Consider the following 21,908-nt stretch of genomic DNA (forward strand, 5'->3'; position numbering starts at 1 on the left):
CAGCACCAGGTACCTTACATCATTATATCATTGAGTCTGAATCATCCTAACAGCTCAGAAGGTGATACTGTTGCTGTCCCCATTTTAGAAATGCATAAAAAGGCTCAGAGATAGTAAACCTCAACTAGGAAGCAGCAGAACAGGATTCAAATTCAGAGATCCTCATCTGCGCCAGGATCTTTATGGAGCTGGGAGACAGCGCCGCCTACTCGTAACTTGTCTGAGCTGCTTCTGCCCTAGAAAGAACAAAATAAAAACTAATTACTAACACGGGCTAGGCATTGTTCTAAAAGCTTTACTAATGTTTAATTTAAATTAACTTGTTTAATCCCTCTTCCTAGCAACCTTCTAAGCAGGTAATAGCTTAGAAGGTTAATAGCTCTACCCCTCCCCATTTTTAAAATTTTACTTTTCTGTCTTTGAAAATTTTTCTTTACTGTGGAAGACTTTAAGCATACACAAAAGTAGATATAATTTTGAACAATGACAAACTCAGCCAATCTTGTTCCATCTATATTTATAACGACACCATTGTACTTACCTAGGTATTAATAATAGGAAAGTGTGAAAAGGGAAGGCCAGACATATAGGCATGTCATTTGGGCAGCTTCGCCAGGAAGCTGAAGCTTTGCACTCCCCAGAGAACTACCAGCCTATTTATTACCTGCAAAACTCTGGGGGAGGAGGGCTGGACAAAGGAAAGACACATGCTTGTCCAGTAAAGTTGGGATGACATAGGGAAGGTACTTGTCGGTCAGTCACACCTGGGAGCAGAAAGCATTGGCCAGAATGGGCGTGGCCACTGCAAGCACACAAAAAATTGGGAATACATAATCTCCTAAACAAGAGTCCTCTCTCTCTCTCTCTCTCTCTCTCTCTCTCTCTCTCTCTCTTTTTCCCTCCCCCTCTTCCTCCCCCCCTACACACATTCTTGGCTCCTGGGGCTCTTTTGCTTCTCCTTCCTTGTATGGCCCAAAGCCATGTGGACCCCATACACAATGGACTCCAGCAGGGAAACACAAGCTACACTAGCCTGAAGCTGGACTGGGCCCAGCTCCATCATAGGAAGGAAACTGGACAGCGGTTCTGATGTCAGCTCTGCTGAGGCCCAGCTACACTTCTATGACTAGAATAAGGGAAATGGGGCTTTGGAAACCCACTGGTGCAATTCCACAGAAACAAAGCTTTCTACTATATCTCGTCCTCCTATGGGGGCCTCCAGAAATGCTTCTTCCCACAGCACCCCAAGAACCCATTTCCACAGCAAATTGGGGAGGCAAGCCCCTCTCCTTCCTGTAACACTAACAATCCTCTCCCTGCAGTCCTCAAAAATCAGGATCATTTTCAAGCAAACTCCAGACATTGTATCAAGTTACCTATAAATGTTTTCAGTTAGGTATCTCTAAAAGTATCCCCATTTTTCCCAGCCCAGGTGGCTCAGTGGTTGATCGTCGACCTATGAACCAGGAGGTCACGATTTGATTCCCGATCAGGGCTCCTGCCTGGGTTTTGGGCTCGATCCCCAGTGGGGGGCATGCAGGAGGCAGCCGATCCAGGATTCTAGTTACTGATGTTTCTATCTTTCTCTCTCTCCCTTCCTCTCTGAAATCAATTAAAAAAGAAAAATTTTTTTAAATATATTTTTATTGGTTTCAGAGAAGAATAGTGAGGGAGAGATAGAAACATCAATGATGAGAGAGGAGAAACCAAGATGGCGGCATAGGGTAGACACCTGAATGCAACCTACCACAATAAATTTGAATTTAGAACTGAAAAACAGGGGAAACATCGCCCTGAAGTGCCAGACGGCTGGCTGAGAGGAGGCTCTACCATCTGGGAAGGAGAGAGAAGGCACGCTGAACCTCAGGAACTGTGAAGGTGCGGAGAACTGTGCACGTGAAAAGGCGGCCGCCCGACTTCGCTGCTGGCTTGCTTGTGGAGCGCAGAGAGAGCGGGCTGGGCTGAGTTCGCTGCTGGATTACTCCTTGCAGGTGGAGAGGGGGGACAGCTAATGTGAGGCTAGCTTTCTTGTTTGGGAGGAAAACAGAACCACCCTATTGCTCTGATAGACGGTCCCAGACAGGGAGAGGCCAGACTGTCAGGCAGTGGGCAGAGATCTCTCAGAGGTGTGTTAAGCCAGCGGCCATTACTGTGGGACTCAGAAACCAGACCCTCGTAGGGAGGGGCTGAATAAAGCTTGTCTGCACCACCCCGAGACTCTGCCCTATCCAAGCTGAGCACAGAAGCCCTTCCAGTGGCTAGCTTTCTCATTCGCAGCAAATAGGACTCTCCTAGGGAGGGACAGACAGCTTTGGAGCTTGTCTGTGCCTATACCAAAGAGGTGTGCGTGCCTGCAACCAATCTTGCGGGATTCACCAAAGCTTGGCTGTGCCACCCCGAGACTCCACCCCATCCAAGTGCAATACAGAAACCCTCCTAGCTGAGACACTTCTGATCCTCATAGCCAATTGTCTTGGAGATCAACGCTTCCCAGTGATACCAACAACAAGCAAGGCTTAAAAACAAGACTGCACACACAGCCCACAAAGGGCAACACCAAGACTGTCCACCTCAGGTAACTGGGAGGCTGACCCATTGAACCATATAGGACACCTTAGCACACAAAGCCACCCTACCAACTCAGGGAAGCTGTGAAAATGCCAAGACAAGGAAACAGATCACAAACAAAAGAAATGGAGGACAAGAAGCGACTGTATATAGAGTTCAAAACCACGCTTATAAGGTTTTTCAAGAATTTCCTAGAAAAGGCTGAAAAAATAAATGAGTCCTATGAGAATATGAAAAGGGATCAACTAGAAATAAAGAATACATTGTCTGAAATAAAAAAATATTATACAGAGTCCTAAAAACAGAATGGAAGATCGCAAGAATCAAGTCAAAGATTTGGAACATAAAGAGCCAGAAGACACTCCTCCGTAGAAGCAAGAAGGCAAGAGAATCCAGAAAATTGAAGATAGTGTAAGAAACCTCTGGAACAATTTCAAACAAACCAACATCAGAATTATGGGGGTCCCAGGAAAAGAGAAAGAGCAAGATACTGAAAGAATACTGGAAGAAATAGTGACAGAAAACTTCCCCCACCTGGGGAAAGAAATAGACTTACAAGTCCAGGAAGTGCACAGAACCCCAAACAAAAGGAACCCAAAGAGGACCACACCAAGACAAATCATAATTAAAATCCCAAGAGCAAAAGACAAAGAGAGAATATTAAAAGCAGCAAGAGCAAAGCAGATAGTTACCTATAAAGGAGCACCCATACGATTGTCAGCTGATTTCTCAACAAAACCATGCAGACCAGACGGGAATGGCAGGAAATATTCAAGGTGATGAATAGCAAGAACCTACAGCCAAAAATACTCTACCCAGCAAAGCTATCACTTAAAATCGAAGGCCAGATAAAGAGCTTCACAAAAAAAAGCTAAAGGAGTTCATCACCGCCAAACCAGAATTATATGAATTGCTGAAGGGGGTTCTTTAGGAAGAGGAAGAAGATATAGATAAAAATTATGAACAACAAATATGTAACTATCAACAAGTGAAACTAAAAGCCAAGGGAATTAAAAAACCTGATGAACAATATTAACTAGTGAATATAATAGAATCAGAGGTATGGAAGGGGAGTGGACTGATGATTCTCAGGGAAAAGGGGAGTGGGGGTGGGGGAAGAGCCTGAACAAAAACTGTGCACCTATGGATGAGGACAATGGAGGTTGGGGAAAGAGCAGAGGGTGGGATGGGAACCTGGTGGAGGGTAGCAATGGAGGGGGAAAAATGAGGAACATTTGTAATAATATGAACAATAAAGATTTATTAAAAAAACAAATTTAGGGTTATTATTGAGAGGTACTTATTTATAGCCATTTTAATTCTGTATAGCTAGGTTTCTCTCTCTGTTTCTTCTCATCAATCTCTTAAAGCATTTTATTTTATTTTTTTAATCTCAAGAGAATCTATTTTAAGTAAAATAATGTTAAATGCAACAAACAAATTATTCAAGAAAAACAATCTTAATATAATATCACATGCAATAAACATTAATATTTCAAGAAAATAGTATTTTAAGTATAATAATATGAGGACATTTGTAATAATATGAACAATAAAGATTTATTTTAAAAAATGATGAGAGATAATTATTGACGGGTTGCCTCCTGCACACCCCCTACTGGGGATAGAGCCTGCAACCCAGGCATGTGGAATCGAACCTGGGACCTTTCAGCCCACAGGTAGACACTCTATCCATTGAGCCAAACCAGCCAGGGCAATAAAAAAAATCTTTTTAAAAAAAGATTAAGGCACCAAAACCGGTTTGGCTCAATGGATAGAGCATCGGCTTGGGGACTGAAAGGTCCCTGGTTTGATTCCGGTCAAGGGCATGTACCTTGGTTGCGGGCATATCCCCAGTAGGGGGTGTGCAAGAGGCAGCTGATCGATGACTCTCTCTTATCGATGTTTCTAACTCTCTATCTCTCTCCCTTCCTCTCTGTACAAAATCAATAAAATATATTTTTTTTTAAAAAAGAGAGAGATTAAGGCTATTGCCATAGTTGTTATCTTAAAAAACAAAAACAAAAAAACTGTACCAAAGTCCTTGGTATCAGAATGTCAACATGAAGAGATTCCCACCTATGCCTCAGGCTTCCCCACCTCACACCTTGCACCTGTTATGCCTGGGTGGATGACCTTGTGTGAGCCACTCCTCAGTTCTGCCCCAGGCCCTCCTTTGTAAAACAAAGGTGATGGATAAGAAGTCTCTACTGGGTGGTGGGGTAAAGGTGGGGGGTGGGGGGGTGTCTGTGATTAAAGTCCTACTTTAAAGAGCCTAATGCTGGACAGTATGGCACAGGCTTTGGATTCAGACACACCTGAGTTCAAGCCCTAGGTCTGCCATTTGTTGGTTGGGTGGTCCTGGGAAAATAACTGAGCCTTGGTTTCCTCATCCACAAAATGGGAATTAAATAACAAAATGCCTCTTAAGTGCCTGACTCAGAATAATGCTGCAATGAACATAGAGCCACACTGGTATATCTTTGTAACTGTTTTCACATTTTTTTCAGGTAGATACCCAATTTGGAATTGTTCTAGTCTTAACTTTTTTAGGAACCTCCATGCTGTTTTCTATAGTGGCTCTACCATTTTACCAATTCCACCAGCAGTGCACAATGGTTCCCTTTTCTCTACACCCTCTCTAACACTTTTGATTTCCATATATACAGTGGAATATTATTCAGTCATTTAAAATAATAAAATATTGCAACAACCTGGATGTATCTTGAGAATATCATGCTAAATGAAATAGGTCAAATGGAAAAAAACAAGAACTGTATGATTTCACTAATGTGTTGGATATAAACCAGAAAGCAACAAACAAACAAAGCAAACAACCAAACTCATAAACACAGACAACAATATAGTGGCCCAGGGGGAAGAAGGTGAGGGTAGGTTAAAGAGGCTAAAAAGGGTCATATGAAGGAGTCTAGACTTTTGGAGATGAGCACACATCACACAATTGTACATCTGAAACTTATATAATGGTATTAGCCAATGTTACATTCAATTTAATTTTCTAAGTTTAAAAGACAAAACAGCCCAGCTGGCGTGGCTCATTGGTTGACTGACCTATGAACCAAGAGGTCAGGGTAAGATTCTCAGTCAGGGCATATGCCTGTGTTTTGGGCTCCATCCCCAGTAGGAGGCAGCCAATCAATGATTCTCTCTCATCATTGATGTTTCTCTCTCTCCCTTTCTCTCCTCCCTCTCTCTCTCTCTCTCTCTCTCTCTCTCTCTCTCTCTCTCTCTCTCTCTCTCTCTCCCTTCCTCTCTGAAATCAATAAAAAAATTTTTTAAATAAAAAGCAAAACAATTGCCCTAGCTGGTTTGGCTCAGTGGAATAGAGTGCTGGCCTGCGGACGAAAGTTCCCAGGTTTAATTCTGACCAAGGGCACATAACCAGATTGTGCAGAAAGCAGCCAATCAGTGATTCTTCCTTATCACTGATGTTTCTATCTCTCTCTTCCTTCCCCTTCCTCTCTGAAATCAATAAAGAAAATATATTTTTTAAAAGTAAAATCAATAAAAGTTTAGAAGAAAATATAGGAGCATATCAAGGGAGGAAAAGTATTCCTAAATATGATACAAAAAATGCACTATCTATAATTAAAAATATTGATAAATGGGACTACATTCAATGATAGTTCATTAGAAGACACCAGAAAAGGAGTAAAAAGGCAAGCCAGAGTGGAAAACATATTCACAATAACAAGCAAAGAGCTCATACCCAGTAAACATAAAAAAAAAATCCTAGAAATCAGTCATAAAAAGACCAACAACCCCAAAGAAAAATGGACAAAATTTAACACAAAAGAGGAACTTTAAATGTCCAGTAAACATATTGAAAGATGCTCAGCCTCGCCAAGACTGGTTTGGCTCAGTGAGTAGAGCATTGGCCTGCAGACTGAAAGGTCCCGGGTTCGATTCTGGTCAAGGGCATGTACCTTGGTTGCGGGCACATCCCCAGTAGGGGGTGTGCAAGAGGCAGCTGATAGATGTTTCTAACTCTCTATCTCTCTCTTCCTCTCTGTAAAAAAATCAATTAAATATATTTAAAAAATAAAATAAATAAAATAAAATAAGACCAATAACTAATATTTAAAAAAAGAAAAAGAAAAAAAGATGCTTAGCCTATTACTCGTTAGAAAAGGCAAACTAACACAACACAGCACAACTGCCCTCTCACAGATTAGCTGAAATTAAAAAGTCTGGAGCAAAGTTTACGAAGATGTGAAATAGAAGATCTCATAAGCTGCCAGTTCAAATGTTACTTAGTATGATCACTTTTGAAATTTCGAAGTAACTATAGTAATGCCTATTATAAAAACCCCATGACCATGACACCGTCAAGCCATCACAACCAAATGCCAAAAGGCACCTGCTGAACATCATATGTGTTTTTCATGGGAACAAGTAAGTGTTGCTCTGTTCAATTCTCGTCTTCCAATGAAGGTCAATTTAAGTGCTCCTGAGAAGGAAAGGTTAGGGCAGAAAACTATTCTTATTTCCGTCCAAAAGTGTCTTCAAGGTGGGTGAGGCTATGTACATGATGCGTGGGTGGGCGGGGACTTGACTCTGGGTCCCTTGGCCCGCCAGGTCTGGGTCTCCCGAGATTTTGTGTAGTTGGCTTCTACAATAGTATAAGTTAAAAGAAATTTACATCCAATAACCCACTGTTTTCTCCTGGGTGTATATTCAACAGAAGTGCATAAAAATATATCAAGAGATGTGTAGTTTAAATGTTTGTGGTAGCGTCATACATATTTAGCAAAATTCTATTGGTATAATAAATCCTATTTATTTACAAATATAAGAACTAATTTCTTAAAAAAGCACATTCATCTCCTTAATAAGTGTCAAATATAAATTTGCTTTTTTTATCCTACACTAAGGGCCCAGTGCATTAATTCGTGCACCTTGAAAGGAACTGTGGGCCACAAGGCTATGGTAAGCACAGGGGCAGGTCTCAGCTCATCCTCCGTGCTTCCACCTGGCTCCTCCCACCTCAGTCCCCAGTCCCCTGTCTGCTGGCAGCCCTGCTCCCGCCGCTGCTGCTCCCACGCACTGACAGTGCCTGCCCCGCTCACGCCTGCTGAAGGTGCAGAACGATTGGGGCTGGCCCCAGCAGTGTCTGCGAGCAGCAGCTACTGCCCTGATCACCCTTCAGGAGCAGGGGGAGGTAGAGAAGTCCTCAGAGGCAATCAGGGCCAGCAGCCACTGCTTGCACCCACTGATGGCGCTGGCAGTGGGTGCGAGTGGCAGCTCCAGTGCCGGCAGCAGGTGCAATTGCCAGGCGGGACTATAGCACGCGGAAGCAAAGAATTTTTAGTAACCACCAGAGGCTCGCCCCAGTTGCAGCAATCAGTGCTCTACCTTGGTCTGATGCCCCCCTCACCTGCTCCACCACCCCTCTGCAGCCAACACCACCATGGTCCACGCATGCTCCCAGGTGGTCAGTGCATGTCATAGCGACCAGTTATTTGATTGTTCCAGTTGTTCTGCCTTTCGGTCTATTTGCATATTAGCCTTTTATTATATAGGATAATAGAAGACTAACATGCAAATTGTCCACTTGAGTGGTTGACTGGGAGCCCTGGAGTTCAACTGCTTGCTATGATGTACACTGAACACCAGAGGGCAGCATGGAACATGGAGGACATTGGCAACACAGCACTGGCAGCTGGCAGCTGTGGAGGCACTGCTGGCCCCAATAGGCCCCAACAAGAGTGGGACTGTGGAGAGATGGTGGAGCAGGTGAGCGGGCAGTGACAGGCCAAAGCAGGTGTGAGCAGGGGTAAGCTGGGCTCTGCCCTCCCACACCAGATGCTTACACTTTGATCGCTGGCCAGGCCTAAGGACTATACCCATGCACAAATTTGTATATCAAATGATGTAATGATTTATGTTTTCATCACTTGTGTACAAATAAGAGTTATAATAAAAATCCAACTCAAGAAGAAAAATGTTAATTTCTTATTGGTCCCAAGAAACAAATTTTGTTTAATTTCTATTTATTTACTTATGGTCACAAGAAACATATAATTTGTTGAGCAGAAACATGATAGGATGATTACTAAAAATTGTTTAAGTATAAAAATATATTGAATAAAATTCTGCAATAGAGGTGGAATAAAGTACAACTTCAAAGAGAAAAAAGAAAATGTAAAGTTAAAAAGGTGCTTATGTCTTTTTGTAAATGGTCAATAGTGGATCTCAGGTTTCAATGATGACACTAAATATATTTAAAACAGTGGCACACCTTTTATTTTTAAATGTCAATATTTACAATATACCAGAAATTGCAACAATTTAGACTCAAGAAAAAAAGTTTGCCATCAACTTAAAAATATATGGAGAGACAAATTGTTCAAAAAGATTTTATGAGCCGAAACCGGTTTGGCTCAGTGGATAGAGCGTCAGGAAATTGTTGGCCTGGAGACTGAAAGGTTCCATACCTTGGTTGCAGGCACATCCCCAGTAGGGGGTGTGCAAGAGGCAGCTGATCGATGTTTTCTCTCATTGATGTTTCTAATTCTCTATCCCTCTCTCTTCCCCTCTGTAAAAACTCAATAAAATATATTTTTAAAAAAAAGATTTTATGTACTACTTAAGCAAAGAATCAAGACTACTGCTCTTTAGGCAACTGAAAAGGAACTCAGTCAAATTGTGGCCCCAAATTCAAAGCTATGATTTTTTAAATCAACTGTATTTATAAAATTTACAATATTAATGAAAACTGCCTAGAAAATAGTAAGTGAAAGTGAAATAGGTTAGTAAGCCAAGACAAGTAGAATAGGAAAACAGAAATAGATAAAGAAGTAATCTAGTAAATCCAATCTTCCCTTAACCAAGAACACTTAAGAGCAAATGATTTGTAGTTCTCCTCCACAACCAGAGGGTAAATAGCTTAAATCACCTACTTGGGGAGACAAATAGCAAAAATCCAATTAATGCCATTTGCCAATGAAATGCCAAATGAAGTTAAAAGGATAAATCTCATTTTAGCACATCAACATAAAACTGATGAATATTCTATTGAGATTCCCCTCTAAGGCCTCCCCTAAACACCTGTGGATTTAAAAAAAAAAAAAATGGGGGGGGCCACATGCTAACCTGACAAACTCAGGGAAGGCCTGCATGGTAGTCTTACAAATTCAATGACCTAACGCAGTGGTTGGCAAATGGCGGCTCGTAAGCCACATGTAGATCTTTGGCCCCTTGAGTGTTCTAACACCACTTCTTCAAAATAGACTCGCCCAGGCTAAAAACCAACTTCTGAGCATTGGCCACAAAGTTTCAATCACACTGTATGTGCGCAACTGCACGTGGTATTTGGTGGAAGAGCCACACTCAAGGGGCCAAAGAGCCACATGTGGCTCGTGAGCCGTGGTTTGCCAACCACTGACCTAAAGTAACCACAAGGATTATCTGAAATTAAAACTTTAACTAAAAGCAGTTATGGTGGGTAGTTAAGTCCTAGGCTGGTCAATCTTTACCTTAACTAAGCCTGTCTTTTTGCCTTAACTGAGCCTATTATCTATAACTAGAGGCCTGGTGCACAAAATTCGTACACGGGGTTGGGGGGAGGGTGCTCCTCAGCCCAGTCTGCACCCACTCCAATCTGGAGCCCCTCGAGGGATGTTCAACTGCCCATTAAGGCCCGATCCTAGTAGAATCAGGTCTAAATGGGCAGTTGGACATCCCTCTCACAATCCAGGACTGCTTGCTCCCAACTACCCTCCTGCCTGCCTTCCTGATTGCCCCAAACCACTTCTGTCTGCCAGCCTGACCACCCCCTCACCACTCCCCTTCCAGGCTGATGGATGCCTAACTGCTCCCCTACCAGCCTGTTTGCCCCTAACTGTCCACCCCTGCAGGCCTGGTCACCACTAACTGCCCTCCCATGAAGGCCTGGCCCCCCCTCCCAAACTGCTCTCCCTGCAGGCCTGGGTCCCCCCCAACTGCCTTTCCCTGCAAGCCTGCCCCTCCAAAAAAAAAAAAAAAAAAAAAAAAAAAAACTGCTCTCCCTGCAGGCCTGGATCCCCCCTCCCCCACTGCCTTTCCCTGCAGGCCTGGTCGCCCCCAACTTCCCTCCTCTGTCAAGCTGGTCACTCCTAACTGCCCTCCACTGCAGACTTTATTGACCCCAACTGCCCTCCCTTGCAGGTCTGGTCCCTCCCAACTGCCCTCCACTACTGGCCTGATCACCCACAACTGCCCTCCCTTGCAGGCCTGGTTCCTCCCAACTGCTGTCCCCTGCTGGCCATCTTGTGATGGCCATCTTGTGTCCACATGGGGGCAGGATCTTTGACCACATAGCTAGGCTAGATGCCTGGTGCATGGATGGGGGCAGACTGGTTTGCCCTGAAGGGTGTCCTGGATCAGGGTGGGAGTTTCCTTGCAGTGTGGGGTGGTCTGGGTGAGAGGCCTGTGGTGGTTTGCAGGCTGGCCACACCCCCTGGTGACCCAAGGGGAGGCCCTGGTATCTGGGATTTATTTATCTTCTATAATTGAAACTTTGTAACCTTGAGCAGAGGCCTGGGGTGGTCAGGGTATGTAAAAAACTTGCCTTCCTCCATTGCCATGGAAACCCAAGCCTCTTGCTCTCTCCAGGGGTGTAGCCATCTTGGTTGGGTTAATTTGCATACTTGCTCCTGATTGGCTGGTGGGCATGGCTTGTGGGTATAGCCGAGTGATTGTTAATTTGCATATTACTCTTTTATTAGATAGGATGACATATTCATGAAATGTCAGGATAACTTGTAACCTCCTTTTTCCCCAGACCCCTTAGGGCACAACTAAATGCTCTGGATGCCAGGACAGATACCACAAATTCCTTCACTGTTACTGTTACCATGTTAATTGGCTATTAACTCTCCTGCACCCACTTAAGTAAAAGAAGTATGTGTCTATCATTTTACTTTTTATCCAATCCTGGAGGTCCTCCCACCTTTTGCTTTCTGCTGCCTCCCTAATCTACCACCAATGGATTTCATGTAACCCACTTACATCTCCTTCTTTGATTGTAATGTAGAAAACAAGGTGAAAAACCGCCATTCTCTGAAGCATTATCCCAATCCATTGAGATTCTGCTTCCCAGCAATTGTCGACAATAAACTCAAATAAACTCAAAAATTATTTACAGGTTTGAACGCTTTTTACCTTAACACACCCAACCTTTAAAACCCCTCAAAACAAAGATCCAGCATGTGCTCTCTCTCTCAGGAGCACTTTCCTTCTTCCTCCTCCTCCCCCTCAGGCACGCATCTGCACCTTCTAAACTCTAAGGGACCCCACAGGAAAGCAATGGGCAGTGGAAGCTTATCCTGGGCTAAGCCCTGAATCTGTCCTCAAGACCCCCTTTTCTCTGACGTCTTAGTGAGCTAAAGCAGCCCAGCCTCGGCTCATTTCCCCAGCCCTTTCTTATTTTATTGTCCCAGCTTTATTTATTTATTTATTTATTTATTTATGCAGAATTTTATGATTTTATTAACACAAATACAATGTGTACACAATCTGTCTATTCATTTTCTTCGCTGCGCAGCCTGGCATTGGGATTGGTGACTCTGATAGCCAGCTGGGCTGCTCTTTCCACAATGGCTTTGCGGTTCTTGGAGGAGACGTTGTGAGCAATCTCAGCACAGTGAGACTTATTGCACATCAGCAGCACTTCAAGCTCCTTGACGTTATGGACCAGAAACTTCCAAAAGCCACTGGGCAGCATGTGCTTTGTTTTCTTGTTGCTCCCATAACCAATGTTGGGCATCAAGATCTAGCCTTTGAATCTTCTCCGCACCCTGTTGTCAATGCCTCTGGGTTTCCGCCAGTTCCGCTTAATTTTGACCTATCGGTCTGACTGGTGCCGGATGAACTTCTTGGTCCTCTTTTTGACAATCTTGGGTTTCAAGAGGGGTCTGAGGGCAGCCATGGTGCCGTGTAGGAGATGGCTGCCACCTCCGTAGGCAGCGCCGAGGAAGAGTTATTGTCCCAGCTTTAATTAACATGCTCTCAAAATCACCTGAACTTGTATTGTGAAATCTTTCCTTCGCGAATTCAACAACCCACACACTACCAAATGGCCCTAGGCAGACCCGCTCAGGGCCAGGTTCCCTTTCTTTTATATATATTTTTTCTATTGATTTCAGAGAGGAAAGGAGAGGGAAAGACAGAAACAACAGTGATGAGGGAGAATCATTGATTGATTGCCTCCTACATGCCTCCAACTGGGGGGTGAGCCCGCAATCCGAGCATGTGCCCTTGACTGGAATTGAACCTAGGACCCTTCAGTCCACAGGCCAACGCTCTATCCACTGAGTCAAATCAACTAAGGTGCCAAGTCCCTTTTATGGTAACAAAAATGAAAGCATCTCCAGGGATTTTCATAATGAAAGATCAGACAGAGGCCAAAGACCAGGACTACAGGCTTTATTAGAGGAGAAGGATCTGCCGGCTATCTCACCAGGGGAGACAGCAACCAGAGCAGAGGTGAACATACCTTTTTGGCACAAAATTCTAAAAAGATCAATTTTAAATCAAAATCGCTATTAGCCGCACATCATTTTTGGAAAGTATTGTAAAATACTAATTCTGGTGAGGAGTTGGCTGAGAACCTCTGCTCCATCTGATGAGGGTGGGGGGCTTCCTCTCTCCAGGGCCCCTCATCCTCTGGCTCCTTGATTGCCCCTCCTCTGCCCTGCCCTTCAATGCTGGGATTCCTAGGAGCTAGGAGCCAGGTCCACTCTTTGCTCTCTCAGGTGAGTTCAGACATTCTCAGGACTTCAAATGTCTGCCAGTAGGGACCTCCAAACCTATGTCTGCTGTCCAGATCTGTGTCATCCAACTCCAGATATAAGCTCCTTGCTGGGTCTCTACTGCTCAAACCTCAGGACAAGCTGTTTCCCACCTAGGATGTTTGCTTCCCTCTTTCATCCCAAGCCCCAACCCTCCTTGAATGAGAAACCAACTCCCCCACCTGCCAGCACTGCGTGATGGAATCATCATCAACCCTGAGTTCCTCCAAATACCCCATGCTACCCTCTGATCTCCCAACAGGCTGTTCTCTTGGCAGGAAATGCTCTTCCTTGTGATCTTCCTCTACTCATTCTTCAGACTCACATGTGCCCTCCTCCAGGAAGTCCTCCTCCCTGCACCCATCACTCCCAGGTTGGGGCAGATACTTACTTTGAGTTCCACAGTTCCCTGTACCTCCCAGCCCAGTCCAGACCATGCTGGGCAGTCAATGGTGGCTGATCTGTTCACCCCACTGGGTTGTGAGTCGAGCTGTCTCGGTCTTCACTGTAACCTCATTGTTCTGCCAGGCCTGTGGCTCCCTGGCAGCAACACTGGATGTGAGAAGCTGAGGCCCAGACGCCCTGAGACCATCTGCACATGGAACAATGGGCTCCTCCGCATCCTTGTTCCTAGATCCCCAGGCACCCACTCCTTATTCTGGAAGTTGGAGCAGGTTGAAAGAAAACATGCAATTAAATGCAGGAAGAATTTACTTCAGACTTAGAGATAACAGTGCATAAAGGGAATGTGACTTTGAAGAAACACAGCCAGTGACCCCTTGAACTTGGGTGGGGCTTTTTGTCAGCTCTCTAAAAGTGGGGCTCACTTTGTAGAAATACAGAAAATAACCGAACCTGGCTGGTTCTGGCAGCAAAACTGAGAACATTAGCAGCCTTAGTTCCTAGGGATAGAGGGACGAGGGTGAGGGCCAAAACTGCAGGTCCAGGGCGTAAGGAAGGCGTGGAAGGGAGAAAGTGATTCTTTCTCTGTAGACTTTGACATTGTTAATGAGCTCATAATCATGTACTCCTTGTGTAATTGAATCTCTTTGGGAAAGTATTATGGAGATAATAACACTGACTTCGGGCTGTTTGAGGTGTGGGTGCCACGCTTGGCATGGAACACGCATCCAAAACTCACCTGCAGCAAGCGGTAGCTGGCTCACATCAATTATCTGCCAATATCGTCCGTTAATCATGCGACGCCCATTAATCCTACCGCCCCATCTTATGATGAGAAGCTGCAATGAGCCACATCCCTGCATTTGGTCGTTACTGCATTCTGAGAGGCAGGTAGTCACGAGCTCCATTTACAGAGGGGAAAACTGAGAGGCTGGCTAACAGCTGAAGTCACTCTAGGAGACAACATTGGGGCGGGGGTTGGGGGAGGGGCAGAGCTGGATTTAGGCCACCACTGTTTCCAAGCCCAAGGCAGCATCCTCAAAGCACAACTTGGAACCTCTCACACCTTTCCATCCTCTCTCCCAACCCTTTTCTGTTCCATTTGAATGTGGATCCATTAAGCTGCCCTGCCAGGTATTTCCTGAGATGGGTCCTCCACCACTCTCCCACTCCACCAACCAGCCAAGCCACGTATTTTCGTCAAACAGGACACTTCTTGCCCTGTGAGAATGCCAAAGCCAGCTTTGAGACTGGAGCACTTTCACTCCACTCAATGCCTGTGTCATCCTGGCCAGATGTGGGGCATGGGGAATTAGGGGTGGTTATGAGTGTCCCACATCCCATGTGGTTCGGGGTTCGGGCTGGGGTTTGGCTCTGGAGGAGGGAGGCCTCACACAAATGAAAGAGCTAAGACAAGAAATAATAATTTGGAAACTGGGGGCCAGGTGGAAGCCCTTGAAAGGACTCCGCTTTTATTCATCCCTTTTATTCAGGTTTGGGATACACCCATAGCCCTTAGGCAGGCAATACCAGTAACAGGCAGACTAACTTATCAATAAGGATCTATACGGCTGTCTGGTAGGGAAATTGCTTCAGTTACCATTGCCAGAGCTTTAAGGGCCAGCCTTCTGGGATCCCTGTCCACACTTCTCTGATAGTGAAGACAGAGGGCGGCTTCTCGCAGGTGAGGAAGACTGGCACCCAGGGGTGGGCTTGAGGTGCATCCAGTGTCTGGCAAAGGATCACAGACCTGCGTTGAAAGATCCCCCTGGCTGTGAAGGAGAGTGATGAGGTGAGGAGGGGAGGACCTACAGACCTGGAGCTTCTGGGGGAGACTGGGCTGGAGCCCAGCAGAGGGCAGAAGGGAGACTTGAAGCCAGAAGCCCCATGACTCAAGCTTTTGAAACGAGGCAATTTTCAACCAGAGAAAAACACTGTGCTGTCTCTGAGAGAAAAAAAATGAAATGACCTACGGATGGGTCTGTTGGGGAAGTGGATGTGAAACTGTGGTTATTAACCTTGTTATAAAAAACAGGAAAGGAGCAAAGGGAAGGCCAGCTATGATAGACATGCCATTTGTGCAGCTTTGCCAGAAAGCTGCAATTTAACAAAAGCTGCTAGTCCATTCCCGCAGCTCGCTGGGGGAAGGGCTAACCAGGGTGGAGAATGGATGCCTCCCCAGGAAAGTCTGGGTGAGCTAGGGAAGGTACCTGTCTGTCAATCACACCTGGGAACAGGTCATTGGCTAGAGTAGGTGTGGCCACTGTAAGCACCGGAAGGGAGAAAGATTTGAAATATTTAATTTCCTAAACAAGTTCGCTCTCTCTTGCCAAGACCGGTTTGGCTCAATGGATAGAGCGTTGGCTTGGAGACTGAAGGGTCCTGGGTTCGATTCCGGTCAAGGGCATGTACCTTGGTTGCGGGCATATACCCAGTAGGGGATGTGCAAGAGGCAGCTGATCAATGACTCTCTCTCATCGATGTTTCTAACTCTCTATCTCTCTCCCTTCCTCTCTGTACAAAATCAATAAAATATATTAAAAAAACAAACAAACAAACAAAAAAAAACAAGTTCGCTCTCTCTTGTGCTCTTCTCCTGGCATTCTGGGGACTCTTGCTGCAGGAGGCCTGCTCTCCTGGCTCCTGTGCATTCACCCACACAGCCCACCGTCATGTGGGCCCCACACAAGGAACTAATGGACTACAACTTGCCTAATGCTAACGCGGACCCAATGCCAGCATGGAACGGAAACTGGACACTGGTTTTGCTTTGAGTTCTATTGACTGCACTTCCTCCAGGACAGGATTAAGGGAAATAGGACTTTAGAAACCCAGACGTGTATTTCCACACAAATAAAAATCACCATCCTCCCATGTGAATCTCAAAAAATTATTTTTCTTGAGCTATTGTAAGGACCCCATCTCAAGCACTCAGTGGGGAAAAGGACACCCCACTTCCACCTATAGCAGTTGGAGACACGTTAAAGCCATTCCATGGACTACTCCCAAGAGTCAAAATCACTTGGACTTGTATTGTGAACTCTTCACACACTACCCACCAGCCCCAGGTAGACCCACTTGGGCCCAGTCCCCTTTCCAGTAACAGATACACAAATGTGTAGGAAAATAATTTTTAAATGCCTCAGAATATTAACTATGTGAAATCTGGGAGGAAACACAGGAGGTACCAAACCAGTTAGAAATATTTTATTTCTTTAAAGATAAAAATGACAAAAATGTTAATGTATAACCAAAATAGCTGTGCATATATGACTAAAATGACAATTTCTCTAAACCTGTCTTGACTCTGTATTTGAAATAGCCATTTTTTAATCTATTTTTATTGATTTCAGAGAGGAAGGGAGAGGGAGCGAGAGATAGAAACATCAATGATGAGAGGGAACCATTGATCAGCTGCCTCCTACACATCTCCCACTGGGGACCAGAACCCACAACCCAGGCATGTACCCTTGACCGAATTAAACAATTCAGTCCACAGGCCCATGCTCTATCCACTGAGCCAAACCAGCTAGGGCAAAATAATTATTTTTTTAAAAGCAAAAGAAAGGGGGTTGTGGAATCAGATGTTAATCGGATACAGATAGAGATGGAGCAGAGGGAGAAAGAGTCATCACATGGGAGACATGCAATTTTATTTTTCCCTTGACTGCCTTCCTATTCGATATACTACACACACACACTTACCCAGCTATGGCATATGGTGAACAGTATCAGAAAGAGAGAATGGAGTAAAGAGGTGGGTGACAGGGAGGACGAAAGGACGGGTAAGGATGGGAGGTGGGGAAGGGATAAGGGGACAGCACTAGAAGACCAAAGAACATTGCTGCCTTGCAGTCTGTGACATAATCAAGTCCCTAACATTACTCACAGCCAGGCCTGCTCTGAAACCTGGGAAAGCAGGAAGGAAGCAAGACTTCCCTTTGCCCAGTTCTAGGTACTGGGTGGGGTGGCCTTAAAGGATGGAAGAGAGAAGATAAGTGAAGCTGGGAGTAAAAAGTCGGGGGAGGATGGCGAGGGCCAGAGAGCAGACCACCATGACTCATACCCAGACTGCAAGTCAGGTGCTAGAACCATAAGGCTGGGACAGTCCCAAACAAAATAAGTCCCTCAGCAATTTCCAGAATGCACCACTCAGCCTGCTGGGTTGGCAGCCTTCAAAGTAGACTAAGAAAATCCATGATGGCCCTAACCGGTTTGGATCAGTGGATAGAGCGTTAGCCTGGGGTCTGAAAGCTCCCAGGTTTGATCCTAGTCAAGGGCATGTACCTTGCTTGTGGGCGCACCCCCAGTGGAGAGTGTGCAGGAGACAGCTGATCGATGTTTCTCTCTCATCGATGTTTCTAACTCTCTATCCCTCTCCCTTCCTCTCTGTAAAAAAAAAAAATCAATAAAATATATAACCCCCCCAAAAAAAATCCATGATGGGAGCTTAAACTTAAAGAGGGTCACTATGGCCTCACCCACCCCAAATCAGAAGGTGTCTGGTGGAAAGTAGCAGGTGGGAGAATGCCTGGGGTCTTGATCTGGCATCTGGAAGGGTTCAGGAACCTGGAGAAGGGGCTATGTGTAAATTAATCAAGTGTCCAGAGATGAAACATAATTCTGAAAAGCATTTGTGGAGTCAGAGGAGCTAAGCTAAAGGAACTAAGTTCTCCTTGTTTCAGGACCTCTTGCTATTTATTTACACAAATTGTCCTAAGACAAGGTCTATACACATCAAAGGGTAGGGTTTCACATACACAGTCCATTGTCAGATTGGGGCTGTTCAGGTGTTTGGCCAGGAGGATGCAATAACATGTAGATTAAGATGTCCTCAGCTGTCTGACAGCAAGCAATCATTTAATGCATCATTTTCAGGTTTGGGGAAATGCCCTCAGCCATCTCCAGATGATTCAGCCCTGCTGATATGCTGGAATTGGTTTCTGTCAGGGGACAGAGTAGGTCAGCTGTCAGCTGCTATACCAGACGTGTAGGCATCTCCGGATGAGGGGTGAGGAGAGGTCAGGGTCCACTAGCAGTGACTCAGCTCCTGCTGTTAAAGAGAAAAACCACAGGCTCAAAATGGCATCATTTGTGCTAAAAACCCATGATACCGAACCTAGACTTAATACCTAATCTAATTGCAATTTTAACCTCTGCCAGAAACAGAATCTTCATCAGCCAGTCTGAAATGTTGTGGTCAAGCATCCTTGGGGTCACAGGGGGCCTCTCCATGCACCAAAGAAAGAAGAGGCAATCTGTGTGACAAAACCCTTCCATCTCTTCCCCCAAAGAAAAGATGTCTCTGCCCACAATAACCCTTTCTTTTGTCCATAGCTCCCTTGTCCCACCCTTCCTATAAAAACCTGCCATTTTGTACAACCTCTTGCTGCATCTTTCTAGTTGCTAGAATAGATGGTGCCCATTTCATGAATCTCTTAATTAAAACCAATTAGATCTTCATATTTCCTCAGTTGAATTTTGTGTGTGTGTGTGTGTGTGTTGTTGTTGTTGTTGTTTTGTTTTGTTTTTTAACTTTACTAAATCTACATTGGGAACCTCTGAATCTTTGCTCTTTAGACTTGAAAATTTGGAAACCTTGACTACTCTTTAGATAAATTTGAGAGATTAGCAAATTGTATTCAAATAATTTACTTAGCAAAATATTTATTGAGCACCTGCTATGTGGAGATACATCAGTGAGCCAAATAAACAGAAGTCCCTGCCCCCATGGAGAGAGCATTCTGGTGGGAAAGGCAGAATTAAAATATAGATCAACATATAAGATGCTTCCAGGTGGTGGTAAGAGGCTGTGAAGAAAATGTTTTATGTATTTAACAAACATTCAAAACTTACTACATGCCAGGTACTAGTGTAAGTGCTTAAAAATATTAATTAGCTTAGTCCTTGTATAGTACCTTATTTAATAAATAAAAGCAGGGTCTGGGATGGGGAGAGATGCTAATTCAGTTTACTATGTGGTCTGTTAGTTTCTTCTGGAAGGAGCAGGCCTTGGAGCTGGGAACAGAAAATGAGCTGACCTCAATCTCCAGGCCAAGCATTTCAGGCAGAGGGCTGGTGGAAGGCCCTGAGGATGACTGGGTGTTTGAGAAACAATGCCACCATGAGTAGTGCTTTGTGAGCAGACATTAAAGTGGAACCAGTGATGTCAAATTCAGCAACCACTGGACAGATCCTGAAGACGATCATGGCAGACTACCATGAAGAGCTTGGATGGATTTTGTTTCCAGGGTAGTAGGAAGTCTTGTCTTGGAATCTTTAGAATCTTAAGAATGTTTATGTTAAAAAAAAAAAAAAGAGATAATGTTTATGTTTTCTTATCTTATCTATAGGATCCTGCTGTCCTAGTCATCTCAAATCATTAGACTCTTAGAATCTTTACAATCTTGTCAGATAATTTTCTCCACTCTGCTCTCTAGGCCAGAGTTCTGTCCCTCAAAGTATGTCCTGAATGTTCCCTGAAGTCTCTTCTGGTCTTGATTCTAGCCTCTGCCATGGCAGGGGTGTGCCTTGAGATCATGCAGGGAGGCTGGCCTACACTTTGTTGTCATGAAGTAGGTGTCAGTTCTTCCTTTTTCTTGTTCTGAAGGTGCTAGGAGGTCTTAAAGCCAAGCTTTAATCCAAACTCCTGAGACATCTAAAGATACCTCACTTGGAGCCAAAAAATAAATCCTGATTCCCCTCCTTCCTGCAAAACCTGCTCCACCAGCTTCCCACCACAGCTAGTCCTCATGCCTTCCCATCTCCTACTCACCTCTGTAAAAGGTGCCATCTTCCCATTCACCACATAGACATAAGGAATATTTAAACCTGTAAGAATTTTTATGAGTTTATTTGAACCAAACTGAGTATAATTGCCAGGAAGCAAAACCTCAACAGATTAAGAAAATGCTTCAGAGAATGGCAATTATTCACCTTATTTTATACATTACAATCAAAGGAGAAGACATAAGGGGGTTACGTGAAATCCACTGGTGATAGAACAGGGAGGCAGGAGAAAGCAAAGGGGGAAACCTTGGGTATCGTAGAAAAACTAAAATGGCCCGAACCGGTTTGGCTGAGTAGATAGAGCCTCGTCCGGCAGACTGAAGGGCCCGGGGTTTGATTTTGGTCAAGGGCATGTACCTTGGTTGCGGGCGCATCCCCAGTAGGGAGTGTGCAGGAGGCAGCTGATCGATGTTTCTCTCTCATTGATGTTTCTAACTCTCTATCCCGCTCCCTTCCTCTTTGTAAAAAGTCAACAAAATATATATATATATATTGAAATGAATAGACACTTCCTTTTACATAAGTGGATACAGGATAGTTAACAGTCAACAATGAACATGATAACGGTAACAATGAATGCATTTGTGGTCTCTGCCCTGGTACTGTGGTTGTGTTTGGGGGGCAGGGGTAGGAATTATTTTGTTATTCCAAAGGTTTGTTTATCAGGTGGTCATCCTAGATGCAAAAAGACAACAGACAGGCTCAAGTAAGGTGAAGATTGGCCTTTGTTAGAGAAAAATATTGCCCTATGACATGACTAACCACCATGAACTGCTTTTAGTTAAAAAGCTTTAATTTCAGACTATCCTATGTGGTTACTTTAGATCTCTGAGTTGGTAAGGCCACCATACAGGCCTCCCCCGAGTTTGTCAGGTGTAGCATGTGGCCCTTTTTCATTTCCACATCCCCCTTTTGGTCATAAATCAATCTGGAAGTATGCATTGATGACCAGCCTTTTTGTTGAATGATGTGGCCCCACAGTGCTAGGAAGGCTCATGCCTAGGAAGTCTTGGAGACAGCATTTGTCTTGCTGAACAACAGACTACTGGGGATGAGGCAAGACCATAACCTTGAATAAAATTCAAAGCTCAAGTTTTCTCCAAAGTGAAAATCAGATAAATGGGAGGCTGCCAGGTCTTATGGGACTTTATTAAGAAAAACACTCTGGCCCTGGCCAGTGTGACTTAGCTGGTTGGAGCTATGCACGGGAGAGTTGTGGGGTCAAGTCCTAGTCAGGGCACTTGCCCAAGTTGGGGTTTAATCTGGGTCAGAGTGCCCAAAGGAGGCAGCTGATCAATGTTCCTCTCTCACATTGATGATTTTCTCTTTTTCCCTCCTCCTTCCTTCCTCTCTCTT

The 21,908-nt window shown here is 44.5% G+C and overlaps 1 protein-coding gene and 1 pseudogene across 6 annotated transcripts in view; one reads left to right on the forward strand and one right to left on the reverse strand.

Moving 5' to 3' along the window:
- CYP2S1 (cytochrome P450 family 2 subfamily S member 1) overlaps positions 1-21,908 on the forward strand; it is an 84,870-nt gene that overhangs the window by 30,245 nt on the left and 32,717 nt on the right. The gene's annotated exons all lie outside the window — the stretch shown is intronic.
- On the reverse strand, positions 12,044-12,544 carry LOC311633932 (large ribosomal subunit protein eL32-like; annotated as a pseudogene). Its single transcript has one exon. The product of its transcript is annotated as a large ribosomal subunit protein eL32-like (transcript).

This window comes from Pipistrellus hanaki (genome assembly GCF_964339955.1).
Source record: "Pipistrellus hanaki genome assembly, chromosome: 15".
NCBI classification, from domain to species: Eukaryota; Metazoa; Chordata; class Mammalia; order Chiroptera; family Vespertilionidae; genus Pipistrellus; species Pipistrellus hanaki.